Source organism: Puma concolor, chromosome C2, assembly GCF_028749965.1.
Source record: "Puma concolor isolate L17-30 chromosome C2, mPumCon1.1.hap2, whole genome shotgun sequence".
Taxonomy (NCBI): domain Eukaryota; kingdom Metazoa; phylum Chordata; class Mammalia; order Carnivora; family Felidae; genus Puma; species Puma concolor.
In genome coordinates this window covers 80,358,774-80,381,285 of record NC_141675.1, presented here as the reverse complement: position 1 = coordinate 80,381,285, position 22,512 = coordinate 80,358,774, and the positions used below count along the sequence as shown (strand labels likewise).

General features: G+C 38.6%; 1 protein-coding gene across 12 annotated transcripts in view; it reads right to left on the bottom strand.

Annotated features, from left to right (window-relative positions):
• LPP (LIM domain containing preferred translocation partner in lipoma) overlaps window positions 1–22,512 on the bottom strand; it is a 679,749-nt gene that overhangs the window by 140,889 nt on the left and 516,348 nt on the right. The gene's annotated exons all lie outside the window — the stretch shown is intronic.

Genomic DNA, 22,512 nt, shown 5'->3' with positions numbered 1-22,512 from the left:
TTTCTCTCTTCAGTAGGATATTCTTTTATGATCTATACTGGTTAATCTGATTATCACAATCAACTAGCATTAATGTGGCAATTTATAGTGTGGAGTGGTTCCTGGAAGAGGGAAATTTTGGAATGTAAATACAAGTCTATCTTTAGGATTATTAAAGCACAGCCCCTTATTTCTCCTCTTACCTAGATCTTGGAATAACTTCATTCATATCTGAATTCTATTTCACCTGATTCTCATTGTTAGAAATAAGTTTTTTCCACCTGGCAGCCATGTTTGTTTTCTAATTCAGAAAGAATTAGATGTTTTGATGAACATGTTCTTTTCCATAGTATCAGTCCCAAATTCCTTAATTCCCTTTAGTGTTTCATGGAGCTACTACTACTACTTAGCTCTGGAATTCCTGTCTTAACTATTTTCAGAAAAGGAAACTATCTCATATGACTACCTATGATTGGCATGGAAACCTTGGATAGAAAACTTTTCCTCCTGGCCCCTTTCTCTTTACCTACATACTCTGTAACACACCCACATCTTTCTTCCCTTACTCCTTTGCTTCCTTTCTTCCAGCACTTCTCTGTAAATGAAATGAAGTGGGAAGGGGGGAGGGAGATAAGGAAGGAGGGAGAAAGGAAAGAATTAAGGAAGGGAGGATCCTAGTTACATTAAGAGAGAGATTTGACCAAAATGGCATCTGCTGGGAGAAACCAGAGTTGGGTTTTTAAATACTTCTATGCTTAAATGTTACGTCAAGAGGACTAGAGAATCAGCAAATAAGTTCTAAATACAGTAGTACTCTAAAACCTTCATGTAGTGGCTTGAATCAGAATGGCTTTTCCAGAGTGGATTTCTTAGCAGTGCAAAATTTGTAAGCAGGGGCACTTGAGTGGAAGACTCAGTTAAACATCTGACTCTTGATTTCGGCTCAGGTCAAGGTCTTACATGTTGTGAGATAGAGTTCCACATTGGGATCCATGCTGAGAGTACAGAGCCAGCTTGAAATTCTCTCTCTCTCTCTTCAAAATGAGTAAATAAACTTAAAAATAAAACATTTATAAGCAAATCTCGGTTTTCTTTACTCCAAGATTAGACTATACAGGAAGAGTTGGGCCCCTTAACAAACAGGCTTTTGGGGGCAACTCTATGAGAGGCCCCAAAACAAGCCTGGCAGGTTATCTTTAGAAGACTATTGAAAATTCCTCAGAGGGACATTTTGATACACAGTATAATGATTTCCCAAAGACAACCAAATACTAATGAGTACAACCCATGAATATGTTACCATTTTTGACAAAGGAGATTTTGCAGATGTGTTGCAGTTACAGATCTTGAGATAAGAACATTATTTGAGATTTATCCAGGTGAGCTCAATCAAATCCTGTAGGTCATTAAAATCATGGAACTTTTTCCAGCTGGGGTTAGAGGGAGACTCGATTATGGACAAATGGTGTGTGATGCTATGTTTCAGGGTTTGAAGATGGAAGAAGGGGACCGCAATGCAGACAGCCTCTAGTAGCTGGAAAAGGAAAGGCAATGGATGTTCTCCTGGAACCTCCAGAGAGGAATGCAGCTCTAACATTTCAGTTTTAGCTCACTGAAACCCATGTTGGATGTCTGACCTATAGAAGTGTCAGATAACAAATGTGTGTTGTAAGTTTTAGTAGTTTGTTATATCGGTGATAGAAAACTAATACAGGCAAGTAGTATTGACCCAATCCTTTAGTCAATAAATTACCTTCCCGTATCATGTTAAATCAATGTGAGAATGAAAAAAAAAAGAGGGAGAAAGACTAACATATTCTCATGCTTGGCACACCCATGCTCTATCCACTACCCCTTTTGAAAGGTGACTTGAACTAAGGTTACCTATAATAAATCTAATCCTACTTCCTTACCAAATTCCCCAAATAGACTTCTCTTATTGTTTCTACGTTTACAAGTGAGTACACCAAGATATGTTACTTCGGGATTATTTATCAATTCATAACTACCAAATGCTTTGCTTATTCAATAAGTGGTGAAAAAGGTAAATGAGGTTTCCAGAGAGACTGGAAACACAAGACTTAGCTTGGCTGTGGCTTAGACAGCTGTTTCTCTCTGGACATCATTTTCTGCATCACAAGAACGACAGAATTAGGCGACGACTTACTTCAAGGTACTTTGCACTCTAAGCACAGATAAATTATTAAGTAGGTGCGGAGAGCTTGCAATGTTTTCCACTTGAAGGTGGGACCAGCACAAACAACATACACACACATTACCTGATGATAACCTGATGATTTCTGAGGATCTACTAGGGATTTTTTTGTTTTGTTTTTTTTTTGGAAAATTGCAAGTAACTCTTACATCTGTATGTTCACAGTATTCACTTTTAAAGTCTGATGATCCCCCTGCAGGTGAACCCAGTGTTATTATTCACATAGTAATATTTGGCACTATTATTGCTGATGTGGGAAAATCAACATACGTGCAAGACTCACCAAAAACATAGTTAGACTTGACTTGCATTTCTGCATACCTAGGCACTTCCTGTTTTGAACTATGAGAAAAAAGATAGCAGTACCCTTTTCTCCCCCCAGAAATGCCTTAAATCTGTTCTCATGAAATTTCCAGCTCTGTGATCCCCTGTGAAATGGCTTTCTAAAGTTATCTAGGCCGTTAGTAGTGTTACATAGCAATAACAATGGCTATCCCCTCATTTAAAAAAAAAATCACTTATATGATGTTACCTTCAATTTAACAGTAGTCACTACTGTCCCATTTTGCACAGCAAAAGGTCCAAAGATCTTTTTTTTTTATGCCATATCACACCACATCTTTCATCACTGGATCCCGAATCTTCTCTCTTCCCATGTCCTACCCCTTTTCCTTCAACTTTGCTTTAGTCCCAGAGAATTTCTGCTATGAAGTCTGCAATTCATTACTGTTTCCCAGGTCATCATTCTTTCCTACCTCTATTCTTTTGCACATGCTGTTTCTTCTCTGTGTAACATTTTTCCTCTCTGTCTCTACTTGGAACAATTCTGTTCTCCCTTGAAGACTTGGCTTGGTTATCACTCCTTAAAAACCCCACTCGCTCCAGGGCTACCAGACATTCACCCTCATAGCTATTATGTACAAGCCCCTTTACAACATTTATCACATGGCAAAATGATTAGTATATATTTTTGATCCTTAAAAAAAATTTTTTTAATGTTTATTCACTTTGGAGAGACAGAGACAGAACATGAGTGGGGACAGGCAGAGAAAGAGGGAGACACAGAATCAGAAGCAGGCTCCAGGCTCTGAGCTTCAGCACAGAGCCTGACATGGGGCTGGAACCCATGGACCGCGAGATCATGACCTGAGCTGAAGTCGGATGCTTAACTGACTGCGCCACCCAGGCTCCCCTATTTTTGATCCTTTAACCTTTAGTAGTCCATGAATTTCTTTGGCACAGAGACTTCTTAAGTATTTACAGCACCTTTTGTTCCCTCCCAGAAAGGATTTATAGCAACTCTTGATTCACCCTACCTAGGTCACTGATGGATATATTAGGCTTTCAATAAATGTTTACTTAACTAACAAACCAAATAACCTTATAATCTACCAAGTCATTACTAGACATACTGACTCACTAGAGGAGAGAGATCACAGAAAACCTAGGAGATAATTCTCTTGCTGAGTTTCACCATCTCTGCTATTTGTTCAGTTATCAAAGGAACAGAAATTGAAAACATATGCAAGAAAGCTATGCAACCCACAAACCTACTATTATGAAAGTGTGCATTCCATACTGGTGACCTATTACTTAACTAGAACCAAGTGACGAGGTGCAGAGTAGCATAATATAATAAACTGATTTATCCTCTTTTGATCAACTAATTTGTTACTGGATCCCAGGCACATTAATCACACCCTTCTGGGGTGCCTGGGTAGCTCAGTTGGTTAAGCATTTGACTCGTGATTTTGGCTCAGTTCATGTTCTCAGGGTCCTGGGAACGAGCCCCACATGGGGCTCTGCACTGAGCATGGAGTCTACTCTCTGTCTCTCTCCCCCTGCCCTTCTTCCCTACCCCCCCAAACAAAAAATAAAACCACACCCTTCTTTTAGCCTTGTATTTCTTTAGAACCATCAAAGAGAACACAGCACATTCCACAAAGGCAGTTTGGAGGACTAACCAAAAGAACTACCCAACACTGAATGTCAAAATGACCCGGCTTCTACACGTAGATATGTCACAAATTAGCTGTAATCTTGGTGATGTTACTGTCACTCTCTGGTTTTCAGTTTTCATTACATGAAAATTTATCAGTAATTCTCAAGCCTCCCCCACTCCACTTCTCCATCACACCTGGGGAATATGGCACACTCTACCAGCGAAATTTCCTCAACCTGATAGCATTTTCTCAGTAGAGGTGGGGCTAGGATTACATCAGAACCACAGTATACGTATAAGGTAGGTGTGTAGGTATAGTGGTAAACTTCCCTCAGGTGATTCTAAGTCTTTGAGGGCAGAACGAGGAAACTGTCTCCAGGTCTTTTCACCAAAAAACAATCCATGATTTTATAATTCTATGAATAAGCAGTAGGAATGGCACAGAAAGGATGTTAGTATAAAGTTCCGATTAATGGCAGACTATACTAACTAGGTGAGAAAAGTATCACCATTAAAGGCAGACATACTGAGCAAACAGAAACAGAGACTGGTTGATGAAAATTTAGGTTGTGCCTCTTACCATCTTATCTGGGTGACCTTGCACAAGGTACTGAACGACTTTTGGTCTAAAAGTTCTCATCTGTAAAATTCAGATACAAATGCTTCCCTGCAGTGAGGATTAAGTATGATCAGCTGTGTAAAGTGTTTAGTGTGGTGCTTGGCACACAGTCAGTACTCACCTACTGTCAATAATTATAAGGCCATTCTGTTCTAGATATACACAAATGAATAAGGCATGCCCCTGTCTTTAAAAGCTAGCGTTCTACCTCTGGTTTGGAACCTGACATAATTCAGCTCTAAAATGAGATGTCTAGAACTTCTGTGAATGAAACAAATATCAGATATTTTAATGTGTTTTATATTCATTCAATAACCCCCCCCCAAAACTAGTTAATATTTTAACATCTTAATTAGAAATTCCAGAAGATCTTAGGTAGAGCCTTCATCAGAGATTGGTTTCCAGTTTGTGATCAAACACACAAAGCCCAAGTAATCTGCATCATGCTGTTCTAAAGCTTCAGTATTGCAATAATAGAATGAACATTTTCTGAACACCAACTCTATGTCAGGCACTGCTCTAAGCAATTTGCATGTATTCCTGTTAACTTATTTAAACCTCAGAAACAACGATCATAAATACTATTATAATCATCCCTATTTTGTACATGAAGAAACTGGTGCAAAGAGAGGTGAAACTTGCTTGAGGTCACTGTGGCAAAGTAGAAGTTGAAACCCAGAAAGTGACATCCCAGACCCCAAGTTTGAGACTCTCTATGGTGAGTAATGGTAGGATCCCTAGGTGGGCCACCAAGGAACCTGACTTCTAGACCTACCTGGGTGTCCTTGAACAAGCTACTTCCTCGCCGGATCCAAAGTTTCTCTGTCTAAAGTAAGGGATTTGGGTTAAATCTGAGGTCCTCCAGCAACAAGAGTATCAGAATTACATTACCCGTTCAAATATTGATTATCTCCCTTCTGTGACTTTCTAATTCATACTATCCAGTGATTTGAAAGGCAAGGATTAGTGTCTAAGGGAATCTCCATTTTTTTTCTCCCCCCTCTTTTTCCTTTGGATACATATATTTTTAGCAGCTGTTTTCTTTTGTTTTTCCTGGCATGTGATATGTTGGCAACACAAACCATTGTGTATACACCTATGTGTTTGTAAATGTTTATGTTGCTATTGCTGTTTAGGAGAAATAATAATTTTTAAAACAAACACAAATGGAAAGGCAACAAAATTAGGCAGACAAGATTTCACCAACAATAGGAACCTCACAATTATATTTGTCACATTATTTACTGTGTTATTTCCACCTGCACCACCACAGTAACACTTACTATCCCCCTTCTCCTGCTTAATTTTCTCTGTAGGATATAGCACCAGCTGACATACCATAGGCTTGACTTATTTATGTCTCGTCTTTCCTTACTAGAATGAAAGCCCCATAACACAGGCTTTTTGCTTGATTTAATTACTCATGTTGTGCCAATGCCTACAGCAGTACCCACACACAGTAGGTGCTCAATAAGCCTTGATAAATGGAACTCAATTGCTTCCCAATAAGTACGGTATCTAGGAATCAATGGCATGTCATTACTGAATTTCTGTCTTCTCATCTCACTTAATGATGATATCATCATTAACCTAAGATAGAAGCCAAGAATAAGCCTCAATTTATCCCTCTCTCCCCTATATTGTGACAACATGAAGGTCCTGGTTCAGGCTCCTGTCATTCCCTGTAGACTAATGCAAATGACACCCAGATGGACCTCCAGTCACTGAATCCTCTTGTGTTCAACACCCACCTCTCCCCCTGATAGTACCTAGAGTGATCTCTAATCAAGATGTCTCAGGTTGTGTCATCCCCTTGATCAAATCCTTCATAGATTTTCAGGCCTTCAGGACATACTCTACACTCTCTAGTAGGAAAGAAAAAGCCATTTTGATCTGAACACTGATCATTCTTTGGTCTCATTTCCCCTCCAATTTCCTATTCTCTAGTCATACTGTCCTTTCTGCAATATTCTGACCTCTCTGAACCCATTGACTTGTTTGTCTGAAATGTCCTTAAATTCATGGTTTGCCTGGAAAATTCCATTCACATTCAGCCCCTGTTAGAACATAACATTACCTGTTAGAAACCTGTTCTAACTTTTTTCCTTTCATAGTACTTTTCACTGAACTCCAGTAATGCACTTACCATATTGTCAATGAGTTGTCTGTAAACACATCTGTCCCCATTTTGTAGACTAATGTTTAATGGAAATGCCTAGCACAGTGCTTGGTGCATAGCAAGCAGGCCTTCAACAACTAAGAAAGAATGAAGGAATAAACAAATATAAATTTCCTATCTAGAAATCCTTATCTTTCTCATTTAAACCATGTTTATAAATGAAATCAGATCCCAAACCCTTCGCAACAACAGAAAGTTTAGAATTTTCCTAGTCTTACCTAAACAATTCTTGTGGCCTGTCTAGGGTATCTCTTGACTTTGAAAGTAACTGCAATGATGAAGCCATTCCTTCCGTAGGTATCTTCTTACACGATCTCCAAATGAAAATCCATCCTGAGCCTATGTGTCAGTGAGGATGCTGCTCTTACAAACTGTGGATCAAAACTGTATGCACACACCTGAGCTGTATTTCCTCGATTTGCCAGAGGAGAACTGGAAGCAATAGTATCTCCATGCCACCTGTGACCAGAGATGTAGAGCATGGGAGATTCCAGGATAGCAGGACGTGGGGTAGATTGTTCCCAAGGTTGCTTTAGAAGCACGAAAAGTTTTCTTTAGAATCAGGGTGTCACAACAGCTGCCTGAAGACACCACACGTCCAAAATTAGGAGTGGGAGCTAAGTCGAAGCATCATTTAATCAGTGTCTGGCTTCCTGAACCACCTTAATGAAATAAAATGCCAAAATTCACAGATACATTGACACTCCTGCTGATAGCCTAAAATAGCATCAACTTCCGACTGAGCAAGCCAATTGCTAGCTAGTGCACTGAACTCTTGTGAACGATGACATACCAATACGGTGACCTTATTTTCAAGATGAGTTCCCTTCTCCTTGCTCTCTCTCGTTTCCACTTTGACAGTGAGACTGGACTTGGCCTTTTTCTAAGGCTAACTTAGACTAGAAGATGCCAGTGCAGATGGATTAGTAAAAATTAAAAGTAACTATTTCCCTGTGTGAATGAAGGCAGCACTGGATTGGGATGAAGTGTAAGGAGAGGGGGTTTGTGGGTATAGATATTGCTAAAATCGCAAGAACCAGGTTTCAAGTCCAAGAGAGAACAGAGGAATACAGATGTAGATCTAAGAGCTGCTATCATAAACAGTATTACAGTAAGCACTTTTCTTATATCATCTGGACTAAGTGGCCCAGCTGGGCACTATTACTCTTGTAGGAGAACTAAGACAGTGCCCGTGGAGACAACTGTAGTGCAAGCAGTCTGGTGGTGCACCTGGATTTCTACCTCCTGCCTGATCAGTGGTGAGACCCTTCAATCAGAGGAAATCAAATCATACTGAAAAATCCCCCAAGAGAAGCGGGAGTCATAAAATGGAATTTCTCAGAAAATCCACATGATGAGCACAGACGCTGTGGGCCCAATCTTCGACCAGACCTTCTGCAAACTGTAGTCAAAGGCACAATTTATCCAGGGGTTCAGAGCTAGGCTCTAGGTTGTAATTGAAAGTCCAAGAATTACTAGACTCTGGCAAAATTATTTAACTTCACTTTGCTTCAATTTCCTCATCTGTAAAAGAACAGTACCCATGTTATAGGGTTATAGGAGTATTGGATGCGAAACTTGTAGTATATAGTCAGGGCTTGATATGAGCTAGTCTTATTGTCAACAGAACTGTTAGTAGGCATATTTGGGATCAAGCCAAGCTAGAGAATCTCTAATACAAGTAAAAGTCTTGATGGAGTGGCATAGAGAGATTTAAGGACTCATTTAACTCTACCTTCTTATTTTGCTCTTTGGGGGAAGGACAAGATAAGGAAAATATGGCCTCTCTTCTCAGTGATCTTATGGTAAAGAAGGAGACATAGACATAGAAATGTATGCTATATATGCTCCATAGCATATATAACATATACATGTATGTGTGTGTGTGTGTATATATATATATATATATATATATATATATATATATATGTGTGTGTGTGTGTGTGTGTATTATATACATATATATACATATATGTGTATATATGTATAATATGTGTACACATATTATATATGTGTATACACATATATATGTATATTATATATATAAATACACACACATCTATATGAGAAATGAAGGCCACAGAAGCTATTAATAGAACATTAACAAGAACTAGAAAGAAATTGATTGATTTAGAATTGAAAACCATGTTCTAGGATAGTCTATAGCACCTCTCTGTACAAAACCCTTTCAAATTTTTCAAAAAGCTACATTTGCTGGTAAGGTATATTATATATTTGTATCCTGGGCTCCAGCAGACAAAAATCTTCATTTTTCTGTAGTCACTCACATCAACAATTCAAGTAAGTTAAATTCAAGGAAGCAGCAATTCCACTGTGTCCAGGTTTCTGCTGCTTTGCTGTCTCCCTGCTCCCTATTGCATGACAAAAGGACATTGGGATAGAATGTGGTCCAAGCTTGCCTAGTCTCTTATTGGCCTTTAATTGTTGAATAGAGATCATCGCATTTCTGAATGGTTTGGGCAAAAATTGCTGACAGACCCCAAACTCTCTTGATTGCATGTTTTAATGAAGACCGAAAAAGAAAGGCAATTTCAAGCCGACTATAGACAAAGAAAAATTAATTTGGTTTTCTACTACCTGCAGTTCATAGCCTGGTAGTAATTCAGTCTTCATTCTGCTAAAAAAAATACTCTGTATTGATTATGCTGACACTGACAGTAAAACTGTGTGGTGGTTGGTTTTCTTTAATTTTTTTTCTTCACATCTCAGATGAGAAAGTGGGTTATGATTCATCCTGCAGAATCTGAGTCAAAATTCATTTTTGTCTCTTTTCAATTAGATCTTCTGCATTCCACATTAAAAAGCAAGAGTAGTTGGTTCAGCAAATGAGGACACTGTGGTATGCCTTTGTGTGTTGCTTTCTCACACACAACTGAAAAACATTTTCTCTATCCTCTAATGATATTCCATTAGCAACAGAACACCGTAAGAAGACACAATGTGCCAATTCAAAGAGAGACAAGCACTAACATTAAAAATTCACAGAGGTTGATTATTATACAATAATCATAAACGGCATAAATCAAGCCAGACATTGCACTGGGAAGCAACACTAACAGCTCTTAAATTTTTGATCTATTATGGTTTAAATGTTTATTATTTATTTTGAGAGAGAAGGAGAGAGCGATCAGGGGAGGGGGAGGGGCAGAAAGAGAATCCCAAGAAGGCTCCAAACTACCAGAGCAGAGTCTGACATGGGGATCAATCCTATAAATGGTGAAATCGTGACCTGAGACAAAATCAGGAGTTAGACACTCAACCGACTGAGCCACCCAGGTGCACCTTGGTCTGTTATAGTTTAGAATGCATTTTCCCATCTACTGATTTTACTTGATCCTATCCTCACTCTACATATACATATATATATATATGTATGTATGTATATATATATATATATATATATATATATATATATATATATATATAATATGAAAATGATCTTCTGTAATAGGTGAAGTAAGTGGAACTCAGAAATGTTAAGAGGTTAAATGCAATTGTTGAAAGTATACATAATTTAATCCAGAAAACTTAAATTAAGAATTTGTTTCCATCTCTTAACCTGTCCTTGGATAAACTTGTTTCTTTTGGGAAATGATAACTCTAATCTTAAAACTGCCATAATAATGTTTTTAAATAATGCATACCAATATGTTCCAAAGCACATTACAAATGACAAGTGTCCACAGTATCATACAGAGAAGATACAGAACTTATACTTGGATATCCTGAACTCCAAGTCCAGTGCTTGTTTCTTGGTGCCATGTAACAAAAGATACATTCTGCATTTTTATGACAGTGCTGGATTATCTACACTGAAGACCATTGTCACATTAATGGTTACCAATATTAATTTCACTTACGTATACCAAGTAACATTAGTGAACAACATTATTGACTCAGGAAAATCCTTAAACAGTGATGCTAGGGTATCCACCTCAATACAGAGTATTCCTTATGTTCTACAATCCTATTTTATTTGTGTTAACTGATAGTTAAAGCTACTTTAAATGCAGTGAATCTTCTCATAAACCTTAAGAAATGAGGAACAACATTGAGCAGAGTATAAAATGGCCTAGGAAATAGATCATTGAGCTTATCTTCCAATCCCGTGGAACTCTGAAGCAATCAATGTTGTAATTCTACATCAGACAGCTGTTTTCCTATCTACCTATGTTTTAACGTGTATAGAAGGCAATGTATGAAAAATATCTGAGGCAAAAAAATAAGGGGCAGAAGGATCTATAAATTATGTATTTTAATGTCCTAACGAAGGAGATGAGGCCCCTGGAAAGGGGCTGAACTAAGTTGTCACAGCAAGTCAGCAGGAGAGTGTCAGGCCCAGAATCTGGCCTCAGAATGCTTGATTTCTGGCTCTTTAAACCACTACCCTGTCTCTCACGATAACGTGATGCCTCTGGATGTAAAAAATGTTTATTTTGTTAAAGTCAACTCAATGGGTGACCTTGAGGAAATTATTTCCTCATGGTATTCCATCAAGTTGTCTTCCTGATGAATTATATCCGCATTTCCCAATATTTTGAACATGAGGGGGTTCATGGATAAACATTTTAAAATTCCAATGTGGAGTTTGAGTTAATGTATTTTAAGGGGAAAAAGCAGCAATTATTTCAACCCATAAAATCAGATTATGGATATTTTTGACATGGAGGAAGATAAAGTAGGCTAAAACTTAATTGATTTAAATAAAAATATTAGGCAAAAAATAGTACAGATAGTTAATGCATTATGATAAAAATTATAAAGGTGCCTCCAGTTATCAAAGAATGGGAAGCTCTGAAGCTAGATGATTTCTAAGTGCCTCTCTAACTTTGCCATGATCCTAAGGCTAAATGGGAGATAGAGGCAGTGGAGATTAGTAACTGTCTTCTAGTACCTCCCGCCTACTGCATCTTCTTAGCCTCCTTCAACAAGTCACTCCTGCACACTGTTTCTGTTTCCTCATTGAATTTTAACACATGATACTCACAGGTATGAGTGGAGTTGAGTCCAGGAGAAGGTCTGATAGTTAGAGAACCAGCTGAAGTCTGAGCTCACAGCTGTGCAGCTGCTGTAATGAATCTGGGACAATTTAATACAATATGACTGACTTTGGAGTCAGCTAGAAGAGAATTGGAATAAGGTCATTAATTTGGACCAGCTTCCCAGTTTATTGGCCTTGGACGTTTTCTGCTTGCTTTTATTTCTTTTTTTTTAATGTTTTTATTTTTATTTTTGAGACAGAGACAGAGCTTGAGCAGGGGAGGGGCAGAGAGAGAGGGAGACACAGAATCTGAAGCAGGCTCCAGGCTCTGAGCTGTCAGCACAGAGCCTGATGTGGGGCTTGAACTCACGGACTGTGAGCTCATGACCTGAGCCGAAGTTGGACGCTTAACCCACTGAGCCACCCAGGTGCCCCTCTGCTTGCTTTTCTTTAAAAGCATTCAACTGAGAATTCAGATAGTACAACAGTTAGTACGTTGCCAACCAGTCTACTCCCCAGCAATGGGGGTCTCTTCATGTGAACTCCTGTGACATTTAATTTGGCCCAGGTCAACTGGTAATAGCAGAAAAAGCCTCTGAACCTAGATGAAAAGCCATGTATTTTCCACTGCCATTCATAAAATGTGTTCTCCATCCAAGCCCTTGGTGCTATAGGATTTAACAATGCTTTCTCTTCTTGACCATTATGTTACCTCATTTCCATTATTTCCCATAAAGCACACTACAATGATTGGTATATAGTAGGCACTCCATAAATATTTGTAGATTAATGAATATGTTCAATTAAAAGTACAATAGATGCCTATCAAATAGAACTCCGCAGATGTTCAAACAATGGCTTTGCTGACAGTCAACTCATTAGCCCTTCTGACAAACCTAATGTCACTTCAAAGTCTGGAAGGAGATGATTATCTGTGTGTTATAGAGAAAGTTGTGGGGAAAGAGCAGGTGAGGGGTAAGGAGGATGGTTTGGAGGGTTAAAGGGAGTGGAGTTCAGAGTTATCTGTATTTGTGTGTGTAAGATCAGAAAATGCATAATTAGCACTTGCAGGTTTTGGTCTAAACTCTAGCCACACGGTTCAGCACATAACCATAAACAACCTAAGAATTGGAACTTTTTTTTGGCGGGGCGGGGGGGGGGGCACACACCGTGTGCTCATGCCAGTGCATTCTCTCCCAGATCGCCAAGTTTGCTGTCAGTCATTAAGCAAAGAAACATTTTTTTTTTTTAAATTATGAAGTAGGAATCTCTTTTCTACATTTCATTCTCTGATAAAGAGAATGATGATCTCAATGCGACTGAATGAGTGAGTGTCTGCTGTTGATATAAAGACTGAATGAAACACCGATCCTGGGTGGTGTCTCATATGCTTGAAGGGGCCCACTGTAAGTGAATGACCTTTCATAGCTGGTTGCTATGGAAAACACATATAAACATGGGGTAAGGATGTTTCTTTCAATGTGACACCTTGCGCATCTGACCCATTTAGATTAGAATAGTAGCAAACTGACGAGTTGAGAGATTATCCTAGGTTCCAAGGACTATAAACCCCACAGTGGGAAATGAGGGAAATGGGAGGAAATATGATCTAGAACTTAAAACATCTCAACTATGTAACCTATCAAGTAACCAATTTCAATCCTTAATTTTCAGAGAAAACACATGTAAAAGAGATCAAGTCCAAGGGTGTCAATCTAGTTTCTACTGAAGTTCAAGGAATGTAGCAACTGTACCTTGCTCTACACATTCTCCATGCCTTAAAGTGATTAAAGAGAAAGAATGAGGGCCCTGGGGTGACTCAGTCAGTTAAGTGTCTGACTCTTGATTTTGGCTCAGGTCATGATCTCATGGTTTGTGAGATGGAGCACCACTTTGGGCTCTGGGCTGACAGCATGGAGTTTACTCTCTCGCTCTTTCTCTCTCTCTCAAAATAAGTAAAGGGGGGGAGAGAGAGAGGAGAGAGCAAGTGGGGAATGGGCAGAGAGAGGGAGAGACAGAATCTCAAGCAGGTTCTGCACTGTCAGCAGAGAACTCGATGCAGGGCTTGAAGTCAAAAACCATGAGATCATGACCTGAGCTGAGATAGGGAGTTGGATTCTTAACTGACTGAGCCACCCAGGAACCCCCCTTTTGAAAACTTTTCTTTCCTAAGTTTACTTTTTATTTATTTTCAGAGAGAGAGGTAGAGAGAGAAAGTGAGTGAGTGGAGGAGGGGGAGAGAGAGGGAGAGAGGATCCCAAGTAGGATCCACACTGTCAGCATGGAGCCTGATGTGTAGCTCAAACTCACAAAGTGTGAGATCATGATCTGAGTCAAAATCAAGAGTCGGATGCTTAACTGAGCCACCCAGGTGCTTCCAAATGAATAAATTTTAAAGAAATAATGAGAAAGTCTGAATTATAATCAATGGCTCTATCACTAACTAGTTTGCAACTTTGAAAACTCACTCACTTCATCATCTCTAAAAATGAGGGAGTTTTCCTTACACAGTCTCTGATTCTCTCCAGCTCTAACCTTTTATGATTCTAGAAGGCGCTAAACAAATATCTATTAAATGAATGAAATATTATCCCTCCGTAGTTTACTGTATACCATGTCTTGCCACAGGGAATACGCATTTGTTTCCTCACAATTTTCATTTATATGTTGATTAATTAATTAAACAAATATTAAACATCTCCTATCAGTCAGGCCTAGTTCTAGAATCGAAGATGGGGACACAGCAGTGAACTAAAAAAAATATTGCCTTCAAGCAGATTTACATCCTAGTATGGAAAGTAGACAAGAAATATTACAAATAAGTAATCTGATGAAAATGAAAAAAAGGGTTTTGGGGATCTCTTCAGCTATTTTGTATTTAAAAATCAAGGAACTCAGGACAGTATACACACATAGGCCCTAACAAGTTACTGACTGTATTATTTTTAAGGACAATCCATTCTTCACTCAAGTTTGAATAAGGTGTATCCAGGAGTGGGTTCATAAAAACAGCAGGCAAACCTACTTCCTCACTTTTCTTTTTTTTTTTTTTTTTTTTTTATTTTTTTTTTTAAATTTTTTTTTTTTCAATGTTTATTTATTTTTGGGACAGAGAGAGACAGAGCATGAACGGGGGAGGGGCAGAGAGAGAGGGAGACACAGAATCGGAAACAGGCTCCAGGCTCTGAGCCATCAGCCCAGGGCCTGACGCGGGGCTCGAACTCCCGGACCGCGAGATCGTGACCTGGCTGAAGTCGGACGCTTAACCGACTGCGCCACCCAGGCGCCCCTCCTCACTTTTCTGAATAACCCTGCCATTCCTTTTCCCAGCAGACGAGACTACTTTCTATTCTTTATTCAGAAAGGAATTTTTGGCCATAGAGTTTTAAAACACTTCCAGCTGTATGACCTTGAATGAGTCATCTGGACTTCAGTTTTCTGGAAAACGAAACACGATTCTGGAGAGTTTCTCAAAGGTTCTAAGTTTAAATTCTTCTTTATGATACTATAAGCCCAGGTTCCCAAATCAATGCTTAAAAATACACTCGATAGCCAAATTAATTAAAAATTAACGTGTGCTAAGATGGAACACATACAATGCTGAGGATTATTTATTTAGTGCTGTAAACATATATTGCCCCAAGCAAACATTTTACCAGAAATCACTACCACAAAAGGAAATATATCTAATATGTCTCATTAACTAGAAAACATTCTATTCCCATGACCCACAGATACCTTAAACAAAGAGCTGGAGAGAAGCAAAACCAAGAAATCCATTTTTTTTCCTAAATCAATATAACCTTTTCTCTAAGCTACGCATTTTCTAATTTTTCTCTCATTGTGGTTTTTGGGGTTTTTAATTAATTAGGTCATTTTTTGTGTGTGTGCGAAAATAAGATCCTAAAGGCCTCAGGCTCCACCTGTACTAAAGGCAACTGTGCACCTGGAGTCATTTCCCAGTTTATAGTTGACAGAACACCTTGGACATTACATTGTTGACACAAAATCATAAAAACAAAGAAAAACAAATTACTCAGCACCTCTCAGCTGAGACCCTCTAAGTGCATTTCAGAGCAGACACATTATTCCTTGTACTGACAGAAAAGCTAAAGCACAGAACCTGGTGACTGGTCTACCTCCAGGTTTATGACCGATCTGGCAACAGGGTGCAAAGAGTGTGATGGGGTAGACAGAGAATAGGTTCTAGAGTAGTAGGCCTGGGCCTCACTGCAATTGTGCCACGTAGGGGATCTATGTTATGGGATCTCTGACTTATAGGGGCGGGTGGTAGCCCTGGAGAGTGGGGAGTCCCTTAATTACTCAGATCCTGTGTGCCTTCATGTGCCAAACAGGGGGAAATACTGTCTGATTCGCAGGGCTGCTGTTTAGCTCAAATGATATAACAAGTAGGAAATGTTTTACAAGCGGTATATAGATAGCAGTAATGATAATCTGGGGGTAGAACAAGACAGTGGACGGAAGAGGCTGATTCCTAGGCCAGTTTAGACACCCAAGTCACTGAACCATCAGAGCAGGATAGTACTTTCCAAATGCAATCTCATTGTCCATGAGATGCTGGGATACCGATCACCGCTTCCCCGACAAGGAGTTATTGGGTGTGGGCCTAGACTCTTCCAAGAACTGGTTTCTGTCTGCTCAAAAAGTTAATTCATTATACTACATGGGAATGTGCCAGCTTCCCCTCACTTGCCTTGCTTTGTTGCTAACTTTGGAAGCATGGATATTAAGTTTAATTCTTTTCCACGTGGGAGTCTTCCAGCAGCACTCGGGCTCCAGGTTTTCTTTTCTCCACACCTTCAACAGTATCTCAAATAGTGGTTTGCAGTTTCCTAGGCATCATAGTCCAAATCCCCTAGACATGCTCACTTATCAACAGGTCTTACTAGCACAGAAGAGGAATGGACTAACATCCTCATTGATTGGGGTTCTCTCTTTCTACTCACAAACATTCGTTGGACCTCCATATTGCTCTCCACTGAGAAGATACACAGCACCAAGTATGGTGAGTTAGTTTTATTAATAAAGTAATTATAGCACAGGCCCACCCATGCCTTTCTTCTCTTGAGGCTTACCACATGCTAGGTCCCCACTGCTGCTTACCTTCCGCTTCTGCCCAACTCTCCTAGTTCCCTCAGAACTGTCTTTATGTAAAATTTCCCAATATACCTCAATAACAATACTCAGAGAGAAACAAACAAACAAAAATCCTTAGACAAATGCCAAGTTCTGTGAAGAGAATTTACCTAGTGCTGTTCTGAAGGCATAGGGATTCTTCAAATAGCTCACTAGACAATTTTGAGACTCACACACTTCACTTTTTTTTTTTAAAGGAATAAGACAACACTATGTAAGCAATGCCAAGATAATTACAGCTTTGTGTTTAAAAATAAGCTGGTAGATATTTTCATTCTATCCTCAGATATATCACAGTTCTCATTTCCAGAGATACTACATTCCAGTAATGTTGTCTTGGGTCTCAGGGTCTGTGCAGCCAGAACACCATTATTTGGGGGACAATTGTGCCATGGACACAGGGATCACAATGTGGAACCTCTCCTCCACAAACATACTTTCTCTTTCAATATGAATGAAAGTGCAAAACTTACAGGCTTGGGGTGTGTCAACCAACATGGAAAACTCCTGGATAAATTCAAAAGATGTGGCAAAAATATCTACAGACAAACTCAACTTTCCATTCCATTTCCTCCTCAAAACTGTCTGAAAAATAAAAGCTCCAATGATGGCAACTAGCCTTGTAAACTCCCTAATATTCTGGCAGTGTTGCCTTTCTCCCCGTTCTTTTTAATAGCTAAATTTAAAATTCTGCCTCTCATTTTAAGTTCTGCAGTTTTCTCTAACTTATAATAATTCATAGTTCATCACCTCCTGTTCTTTCTGTACATGTATCCCTGGAACTGAGAATCTCCCCTAGTAAAAACATGCTTTCCTAGTTGCCCAGGGAAACGGGTTGCTCTAAGATGCAAGCCTTGCTGCAAACGATTTGGGCCAAAGACCCACTGCCTGGTTACTGAATCAGATCAGAATTTTCTTCTACCTCCAATTTTCTGGTGTGTTTCCTTTCTTTTCCCTACAGGGTAGTGTTTTGAGGCCCTCTCAAGGACTCCATTGGGAGAAAAGACACTTGGGCATCTTCTAGAGTCCAATTATATAAGCCTAAGTAGATGGAAAATGCTCAGAGCATGAGAGAGCTTTGTCTTCTCTTTAAAGATATGGATTCACCCATCTGATGGGCTATGGTCCATGCCTTGTGGCATTTACCTAATACTGGAATGAAACAATCCCTGTTTTTTTGAAGTAGATGTAAGAGGGAGTGCATGGAAACACTAAAACTGACATCTTTTTAGGAGAACCATTAAAAAAAATGCCCAGCTGAGGAGTAGCTTAGAGAAGTGCACCTGCTTGTAATATTTTATCAAGGTCTGACTTAAGAAAAGTCAGTTGAGATGTGCTGTAGTTATCAGCAGTTTTCCCCCCCTCATGGTCAACGGAAGGGCTAGTCAGCTAACATGGTTGGTGGGGAGGTATTAGGTGTGCAGTCTTAAAGTAGGTATCTGAACCATGGCAAAAAGCCCATGCTTAGTGTCACATCAGTTAATTCAGGAGTTATACACAGTTAAAATATATTGCCAGTGACATTGAAGTTCTGACTATACAACTAATGGCCCTGGGCAAAGATAGTCTCTCACTTGAAGATCATGACTTGGGGAGGGAAAGGATGACAAGAGGCAGGATAGCCAACTATTGACAATCTGCAGGAACAACATATGCCTTTCTGTAATGGTGATGAATCAGCACGGACTCGAGAGGACAAGAAAAAGTCCAAATCCTGAAACTTATTAACTACGAAACCTTGAACAACTCATTCAGCTTTTCTAATCTCTGTGTCCTCCCCTATAAAAATGAAGACATTGTCACCAGACCTGTCAGTCAGACTGTGACTGTGAATAGAGCTTTCGACAGATATCAGCTTCTGTCATCACCATTCTAATGACTATCATCTCTTCAGCAGTAGGAAAGGTATGTGTCCAGTAGAAAAGAAGGAAACGTACACAAGAGAAGGCAGCTCAAATTCATTGGGGCACCTGGAGGGCTCAGTCAGTTAAACATCCGACTCTTGATTTTGGCTCAGGTCATTATCCCAGGGTCATGGCATTGAGCCCCGAGTCAGGCTCCATGCTGAGGTTAGAGCTTCTTGGGATTCTCTCTCTCCTTCTCTGTCTGCTCCTCCCCAGCTCTCATTCTCTCTCTCTCCCCAAACAAACAAACAAACAAACAAGCAAACATTTTTTAAAAATCCATTAAAATACTCAAGTTTAGAAGGCAGAGGAATGTAACTATTTCTCCCACCCAAGGAAGGAGTCTTAACATAATTCATTTGTGAAGCTTCAATACCTTTGGGGGGAAGAAGGATGTCCTGTGTAGCTGTGCGGTAATGGCATCTCTAGTTGTTTTAATGTAAAGTGACTTTGCCCTCCCCACAATATCTATGTCTATGTCTATGTCTGTGTCTGTGTCTGTGTCTGTATCTGTTTCTGTATCTGTATCTATATATATGTGTAGATTTATCAACCTATCTATCATCTATCTAGACGGTTTCAAAGTAAGTTGCAGATATCATGACACTTCACTCTAAATACTTCAACATGTTGCCCCTAAAAATTGGGACACTGTTCTGTATAACCACAATGCCACTACCACACATAAGAAATGAATGTTGATGTATTATCTAATATATACCTCATATTCAAGTTTCTCTAAACTTGCCCCGAATATTTAATAGGTTTTTAAATTAAATCCGCCATCCATTGAGGACTCCTGCCTTCTTCTCCAACCTGATATCCTAATTTTTGTTCCTTTCCACATTGGTGATTCACTCTAACGATTTTATTCTACATTATGTTAAAATTTCCCTCATTGGAAATGACATCGCTTCTCTACTGTAATCCCTCTTCCAAATCTCTATTAGCGTAATTTTAAAGATGTAACTTTAATGCTAACCATTTATAAACATGCTTTCATTCCTGCTTGGGGATGTCCATTCTCCTTTTTCTTCTGAATTCTCAAAGAACTTTGGCTCAACTTTGATTCAGTCACTTGTCACTTTCAGTCTTGTGTTAGGATTAAACACTATAACCCTGTATATATTCTCTATTAGACTAAAGGCACCTTCAAAGGTAAGATCAATGTCTGCCTATCTCTTTATGTCTCCAACAGTTAGCAGAGTAGTCTGCACGTAATAGGCACTTGGTGGATGTTTTCTACCTAAAGTAAATTTTCCTTAAATAATCCTGACCTCAACTTGTATTTTGTTCATTTTATCTACTTAGGAGAGAATATCCTTCTTCTATTTTCTGTCTATCCAAAGCTGATCTCCATAAAACCATTCCTAATTATCCAGCTTAAACTTTTGGAGGTAATGTATATGTTTATTAGTGGGACTGTGTTGATGGCAAGGCAAATGTATATATATGTCCAAACCCACCAAGTTGTAGATCCTGGTTATGTGCAATTGTTTTTGTTGTTGTTGTTGTTTTTTGTTTTTTGGGTTTTTTGTTTTGTTTTGTTTTGTTTTGTTGGTCAATCTTAGGAAAGCTGGGGGAAAAGTTTTTAGAAGGAAAAAAAAAAGAGTAGAGTCTGGAATCTAATCCAGTCCTGCAATTTATTAGCTGTCGATATTGGGAAGATTACTTAACATTTTGGTGGTTCAATTTCCTAATCTGGAAATAATCATAGCATTTACAGGGTTATATATTTTCTATATGGATAAAATGAGTTAATTCTTATAAAGTACATAAAATAGTGACACCATATTGTAAGCACTCAATAAAAGTTAATCATTATTCCACATTCTCTCTCATGCTTCATAATCCTTATTTGGCAATGATTATTTACCAATTGGTGACACATGTTCTATTTTTGGTAGGAACTTAAATTTAAATCAGGTATTATTAATGGATTTTTAATGGGCATATTTTATTTTCTTAAATAAAGCATGGGATAACTTTGATTATTGAGGACATTCTACATGCCAAGAACTTGGCTAAGTGCTTTCTATAAATATTTCACTCAATACTCACAATAACAGTATGAGCTAGCAATTATTTCCACATTATAGATAAAGCAAAACAAAAACAAAGACTGAGTGAGCATAAGAGAGTTGTTCAAGCTGTCCACGCTAGTAACTAGGGCAGTTCTTAAATGCAAAGATAATATTTAACTTATGTCTATTTTGCAGAGATCTTAATACATATTCATAAGCACAAATACCATCTATGTTCAATTTTCCTTATTGGTATGTATTTAGTTGCTATGATATTTGAGGCATATATACATGTTATGTTAGTTGCTTTTTATTTTTAATATACCTTAATATGGTAACCTTATTTTTTGCTTTTAACATGATCTTTTAAAAAGTTTACCTTAGATTCCAATATAAAACTTTTCCCCATATCAAGAACAAGAGTATGATACACTCTTGGTATATTTTAATATAACTAGAGACTCTTTTAAAATAACTATTCTCCATGCATTTGTCCTATCAAGTTATGTTTAGCTTTTAGTTTTGTTGTATTTCTTTGGATTAGTGCTGTTTCTATAGGAACTACTAGTGTTGATAGAAATTCTAGAAATCATTTGCTGCACACTCTTGATTTACCAAGGTGGGAAATAGGGCTTAAGCAGATGGAGCACATTTCAATGCTGCTTAGCTTGTCAAGGGCACAGAAAAGACCAGAACCAGAATTAATTATTCCCCCTATTGACCTATACCCTATATATAAATCAGTGCTACATTTTTCATATCCTAACCCATTCCATCTATGGCGTGGCTTTGGATCAGGGCCCTCAGTTCACCGAATAGTACATATTCCCAAATAGGAAGCAAGGGGGAGACACAAAAAGAGTAAATGTCAGGAAAAATAAAAGCCCTGTGTAATGTTTCCACCTCTGTGCCTCTGCTGCTGCTCTCCCCTCAATGTAATATCCTCTCTCCACATGTCCCAAAAACGACACTACTCAAACTGTGGTCCATGGATGGGTGTTTAAGAAATGTTTATCGCCCTGCAACGGAACGAGTACAAAAACAGGGAGTATTTAGAAAATAATATAACACTTTAATAGAGTAATACATCCCTGTTAGATCTCATAATGGTAAAACTTGGCCTTCCATTTTGTATTGTTTTTATTTCATTTTCTTAGTGATTAATTTTAACTGTGCTCTATACAAATACTGGTCTCCAACAGATGGAGAAATAAACAGTTTTCATCACAGAAAGTTTGGGAGGCACTGCTTTAAAAGGGCCAGGTTCAGGTGCCACCGATTCCCTTAGAAGGCATTCCTAATGTTCCTGATGAGTAGAGATTTTAAATTTTATAATATTTAACATAAGTCTCTCTTATGCCTCTTATGGTTTTCTACCAAGATTAGTCATTACTTATGTGTTTTTCTTATCTCTCCTCAATAATTACAACCTCCCTGAGTACAGGTTATGTATTCATAACACCTCTTAATTGGCATTTAGTTCATAAATTC